The 6625-nt window shown below is 35.6% G+C and overlaps 1 pseudogene; it reads right to left on the bottom strand.

Moving 5' to 3' along the window:
• Positions 1-3941: 3941 nt before the first annotated feature.
• LOC149180815 (putative 12-oxophytodienoate reductase 11) lies at positions 3942-6261 on the bottom strand (annotated as a pseudogene).
• Positions 6262-6625: the final 364 nt, after the last annotated feature.

The following is a 6625-nucleotide window of genomic DNA, read 5'->3' as shown; positions in this document are numbered from 1 at the left end:
CAGTTAGAAAAATAGGTAGTTGATCTTCCTCAAAGAAATGGTTTGCTTTAAAAATCTCTTCTTCATCTTCTTCTGGGCCTTGAGTGTAATTTTGCTGAAATGGAGTTCTAATTTGTCCCTGAGGATCTTGATTTTTCTACTCTTTCTGCTTATTTCTGAATTGTGACTACTGCTGTCCCCTATAATTTGGATTCCTTATTGAAGGCTCCACCTATCAATCTGCAATGGTCATTCTCTCCATCATTCTTTCCATGGTTTTTATAAGAGTGTCGAGTTTACCATCAGAAGAAGAGGAGGACTCCTTAATGGTAACTTTCTTCTCCGATTTTAATTTGGACTTCTTGATCAGCAAATTCCACATATTTCTTTGCATGTATTCTAAAGTGGCAGGGTTTCTCTCCCTAAGATAATAAGCCATGTATGGGTCAAAGGCATCAGGATAGTGGAGGAGTGCTAAACCAGGGGGAGGTTTCATGTCATTAGGGATAGAATTGTACACAATATTGAAACTAGTTGTGAACTCCTGCATTGTCTCACTCAAAATTCTCTTCATGGAATTGTACTCAGCCAAGATCTGTAAGGATTCTTCTTTTCTTCCCACTGGGATAAAAACAACTTTGTCAACTGCCGAGAGTTGTTTATCGAACCAATTTCCAAACTACAAAACCACTTCTTAACCTCTCCAGAAAAGATCTATGCTATAATTCTTATTTTACATCTTCTTCATCAACTTCTTCAAGATCGATGAAATCCACCAATTTGTCAACATGCTGCTAAGCTGTGATTTCTGAGTTTCCACTAAAAAGGGGAAGCCTTTGGCCATAGTTTTGAGGTAGGGTCGCAAGTTGACTAGGTAATGCTAAAGGGGAAAACCTTTCCATGACTATTGGAGGAAGTTGTACGAGAACTACAACTGGTTGTGTTGATGGGGATGATGATATCAAAGGAGGTAGTGGTGGATTAACAATAACAGATGTGGTAGCTGATGTATTTGGTGGTATGGTAGAGGAAGTAGCAACATATAAAATTTCAAGTTGATATTGAATGTAGGCTTTTTAGATGGGGATCTTAAGTTGGTCAACTATACTTTGGAGCTTATTAAAGTTTGACCAAAGCTTGTGCTCCATTTTAGAAAACAGGGATTTAGAAGAAGGCAACTAAGAATCAAACTTGATAGGGTCGAAAACTACTTCTAAAAGAAAAGATTCAGACTTTGATTGGAAAAGGGATAGCTCAAATTGGATATCAAAAGAAATATATTCAATAGTAAACAATTGATCAGGCAAAGAAGTAGTTCTTACAAATTTACAAGCTCCACTTTTAGGAAGAGGAGATTTGAGTTTCCTTAGTAGTTTCTCTGGATCATCAACAATAGGAGGTGGATTTGGGTTAGGGTTTGACCTCGTGTGTCTTTTAGGAGCTAGAATTTAACACCTTAACTTGATGTGATCTCGATCATCCTTCTTTGAGTAATGCAACTTGTCACCCACAGGACTAGTCTTGAATGCACTTGTAGAACTAATTCCAAAAAAAATATATCAGTCGTATCCCTGACAACGATGCCAAAATGTTATCCTCCAAACATCATTGGCTATGAGCTCATAGAGAGTTCCCTCTCTAGTTTAGCAGGGCTAGCTGCTAAACCCTAAGTGGTTTGAGGTTACCTCCTTCGATCTCCTTTCTCAGCCTTGGGATATTGTGGAGTATAATAGGTTAAATTATTAGTATGTGGGGATGTTATAGTGTCAAACTGCCTCCATGCTTTTAAAAAATCCGCATCAATCCTACATTGTCAAAAACTAGTCTCTTGCATCTATAAAACATGTCTTTTGCACCTTTGAAAATTTCAAGGGTGTTTTCCATGAGGTTATAAACATGTATGAAAGTTTTTTCCTCTGACAATTTGGGATGGTTGTTTATGTAACACTATATGAAAAAATCCACCTTGCCTTCACCTATGTCTGTCTACATTAATAATAGTTAGGAACGGTTCAAGAAAATTATAAGCATCTAAGGACATGGACTATATATTGGACCGTAAGAGGTTGAGTATCCAAAAATTTTGGTGTCATTCACCAAATGTCTTGTCAATCTCACAGATATGCAAATTCAGATCGATAATCAATTTGGTAGAGTATGCCATTTTCTTGCTGCTGAATATACCAAACGGATTACGGAACCAAAACATTTCTATACCATATATGAAGAAATAGAAAATATGAAAAATTCTTGTGATAAAGAGAGAGACAAATTAAAAGAACACAAAAGCACTATAAAACTATTTTTACATATGAAAGAACCCAAGATGTTTATAAGACTTTTTAAAGAAAAAACTCAGAAACCCATAGTGGCATACTCATATCAATACTTATTATCAACGAAGAATTCTGATGTTTTGTATTGATAACGACATTGACTACAATTTAATAGTTGGAAACATAAAGAAAAAACTAAAAGAAAAATATGCATCCAAATGGTTAGGGAAATTGTTTAGATTCTAAAATTGCAAAGCAATGGTTGTTGGACGTCACTGCTTCAACTAGCCATGTAGGATATGTGTTGAATTTATTCAAATGGAGAATACTTTTTGTTTGTTGATGTTGTTTTAAATATATGAAGAAAATATTATTATATTTTATATCCTTATAAACATTATATAAAATAAACAAAATAGTTTATGTTTAAACTTATAAAGCCTTCATCTTTTAGTTGTCTATTATATAAATTTTTGGTGGGTAATAACCGCTACTAAGTTTGCCCATTTACATTTTTACTCCTACATGTTAAAGAGTTGAAGAAAACATAAATAATGGTAGATATATTTATTTCCATCTTGTTTTTATTCATTTTTTATGCAAATACTTATTTAAATTATGGTGGGCAGTAAATGATGGTAAATAGGTTGTTTACTTACGTGATTATGAGCTATTTTCAACTAATTTAATTTTATGTTGTTTTCCTATGAAGCTTAACAATGGAAAATCATTGCACAAATATTTAAAAATCATGGCATAAATATTGCAACTACATCGAGAAATTGTGGAAAAAAAAATTTGATGGAGTTGTCCACATGGCATAAAGGGCGGCAATAAGACCTTCAAAGTTATGGTCCAATCAAATGTACAAATTGATTACTAAAATCTTACCCCAGCAAGAACTAATAAATAAATCGTTTTTAACGCAAGAATAAATAACTTCATAACTATTAATTTGAGTACAAATGGCAAAAAAAGCCTTATATAAAATTGAGTATTATTTTCTGAATTTCATAAATATTAATGTGTGCAAAAACATGACAAAAAGCATTATGCACTTATATAAAAATTGAGTATTATTTTTTTGTTTTCAATAAAAATTAAGGCCAGTTGTATATTAATAAGTAATAAGTAATAGTAAAAAAAAGGAAACCCAGTAATATTAAAACAAAGGAATCAACTTTAAACAATAATAACATAGTATTAAAATAACCACTTTAAAACGAAAAGATTACTTAGATTAATTTTTTATATAACGAGGGTATAGAATTATTCCAAAAAAATTAATATTCATTATACATTCACATTCTCTCTTCTTTTTAATTTGGATATGCGAAATTTGCACCACTTATAAACCATAACTTTTATATCATCGGAAAAAAATTATTAAACCATGAAATAATGATTAAATATCCTTGGTATTTAACGATAAGATCCTATACCCTAAAATAATGGATACTAAATATGCCCTAACGCATGTACCAATATGCCATATTGATGTACGTTCTATGCCATACTGATGATACATAGCGTACACACCAAAATGGTGAAAACATAGATACGTTTCTTAATGGTGTGAGGAAGCTTGGTGTTGAAAATGTCCTATCTACTCGTGGAAAATAATAATAATAATAAGAAGGGTGGGTTTTATGAAAGATGTGAATTGAGCTATATCCAATGGATGCTTCACTCCAGGAATGGATAGTCTGTGTAGCCAACTACAGGATCAGGTATCATAAAAGTGTTCCTGTTGTATTTATTGAGAGGGCATTCAGCTCAAATCTTCTAGGCAAATCTGGGTTGGCCAGAAAATGTCTGCCATAAACTACAAGATCCGCCTTACCACTTGCAATTGCTTCATTTCCTTCTTCTCTATTATAACCGCCTGCAACCAAGAATGGTCCCTTGAATGCCTTCCTTATTGGAAACAGACTCTTGTTTGTTGCAACAGGATCAAATGAATGTACCAGCCTGGGTTCTACATAATGGGCATACAGGATGTTGTATTTATTCAAGGCCTCGGCCATGTAAAGCCCAAGCCCCTCTGGATCCCCAAGCCCATCTGGATCCGAATCGCTGGATTCTGAATAATGTGTAAATGGTGAGAGCCGTATTCCCACTCGCTCTGCTCCAATTTCATCTACCACTGCTTCAACAACCTCCAAAGGAAGCCTGCAGCGGTTCTCCAATGTGCCACCATACTCATCGCTCCTGTTATTTACGTTGTCTTTCATAAATTGGTCAAGAAGATATCCGTGGGCACCATGAATTTCAACACCATCAAAACCTGCCACGAAGCCATCAAAACTATGAATGGAAGGAGGTAGCACTTAATTTTCTATTTATTTGAATGGAAGGAGGTAGCACTTAATTTCCTATTTATTTGACTTCGTAATAGCCATAGTCTAAGGAGGAATTGCTAGGAAAGCTATGGAAATTTCGGTTATATTTAGAGAAAATTTAGCATATATTTTTGTAAATCTAATTTATAGTTGTTAAACTTCAAAGTTTTAGGTGTCTTACACATTTTTATTGTGTTGAATTTATTTCCACCATAAAAACATGATTCAAACTCTGTCTGTACAAAATTGTAAATTTTTTTTACCTGAATTCCGACCAATTTTAACCTTCCAACCAATTTCTCTCCCCCGTCTCGCTTAGACAACTCCTATGTAATATGTGTGCAAATATCTAATTCCCAAATTTACGTTTTCTGTTACAACTGTCAGAACTGTCACCTGCTTTAATAGCATTTCTGGCAGCAAAGACGAAAGTCATTAATAATCTGAGGAGTCTCCTCCGTTTTTAGAGCTCGAGGAGTGGAAAACTGTGCAACATCCTTGCCATTGGGTGACGTAAGCTGTCCCGATATTATTTATCTCTGTTGACGAAACGGAAGCCTGTCCATTGGGTTGATAATCTGCATTTCATAGATGCACTCACCCATTTTAATTTAAGAAAGAAACTGCCCGAAATTGTTCGGAAAAACTGAACTAATAATGTAATTTTATTAGGGAAATCACTGCCCATTTTTCCATGTCATTGCCAGATGAATCCTGAAAACAGCTGTATGATAGTGGAAATCCAGCTTTGGAAGCGAATGAACATAACGCAGTCCTTCCAACGTGCCAAATCTGACAGAAGAAAACGCCACCTTTCTCGTGGACAACATTGACGATGGGTTTCCCGGCCTCCACCTGCTCCTCCCTCCAAATTCCAGGCGTATGCGGGTACCGGCCATTTGCACACCGCATCATGGTCATCATCATTTGGACTTTATTGAAGGAATGCTCATAACAATTAAGCACTTGCCTTAGTATAAAAAATGCCTTAGTATAACTATAGTGACACTTGGCTTAGTATAACTATGCCTTAGTATAACTATAGTGACCGATCAAATGTGGAGTGGTCTAATTGCGCGGAGGAATTGTCCGGAGGACCAACAATTAAAGTGGTTGGAATTTGGGCAGAAAATTTTGAAAAAATTTTGTAGACAGTTTTTGAATCGTGTTTTTGATGGTGGAAATAGATTCAGCACCATCAAAAACATCTAGGACACTTAAAATTTTGAAGTTTAATAACTATAAGTTGGATTTACAAAAATCCTGGCAGATTTTCTCTAAATATAACCGGAATTTCCATAACTTTCAGGGCAACTCCTCCACCTAATTAGACTACGCTGATCAAATGTTAGCCTTATACCCTTGGGTTGTGTAAGAGACGCCAGTAGCTTCTGCAATGAGAAGACCTCCAGGGCTGCTTCTCGGAGAATAGTATAGGCTTGCATGCGATCGGGGCATGTAATTGTATGATCTCTCTCTGGTTAACGGTGCCAAAACCACCCTGCCAAACTCCTCTTCAGTATTAGCAAACTCAAGAAGAAGGGAAATGAGAAAAGGGAGGAGTTGAGTGATACCTACCTGTGAGACAAAGTGAAGGGACCCAACTGATAAGGCGTTATCAATGGAATCTTCTGCTTTTCTTGTGTGTTTTGTTTCCCTGTCATCGTGACATTCCTTGTACAATATATAAGTGCAGAATAAGTTCCACCAATTTGCACAATCAAGCAGATGGATGAATGTTTGATAGATTGATTCATGGTGCAGTGCCTTAATGTGTTTATATAGCTTTCGATACCACTGAAGTCATGGTGATGAACATAGATTAAGGAGGGCCATCGCACGTCATGGGTGATGAATATACATTAAGGAGCGTCATCGTAGACGAACATTGTTTCAGCGACGCGCACACATCTTTGGAGAAAACAAAAAAGACAAAACCCTCTTCTTTTTTTTCTTTTTTTTTTTCAAAAGGTGGAAAAACCTATCAAACTCAGTTTGTCAAACCAACAGTGAGGACAGCCATCTCTG

Source organism: Pinus tabuliformis, chromosome 3_2 (assembly GCF_031772625.1).
Source record: "Pinus tabuliformis cultivar Carrire ecotype Pingquan chromosome 3_2, CPIR1, whole genome shotgun sequence".
In the NCBI taxonomy this organism is placed as follows: Eukaryota; Viridiplantae; Streptophyta; class Pinopsida; order Pinales; family Pinaceae; genus Pinus; species Pinus tabuliformis.
The sequence above is the reverse complement of the archived record's forward strand: the minus strand, read 5'-3'. Positions and strand labels throughout refer to the sequence as shown.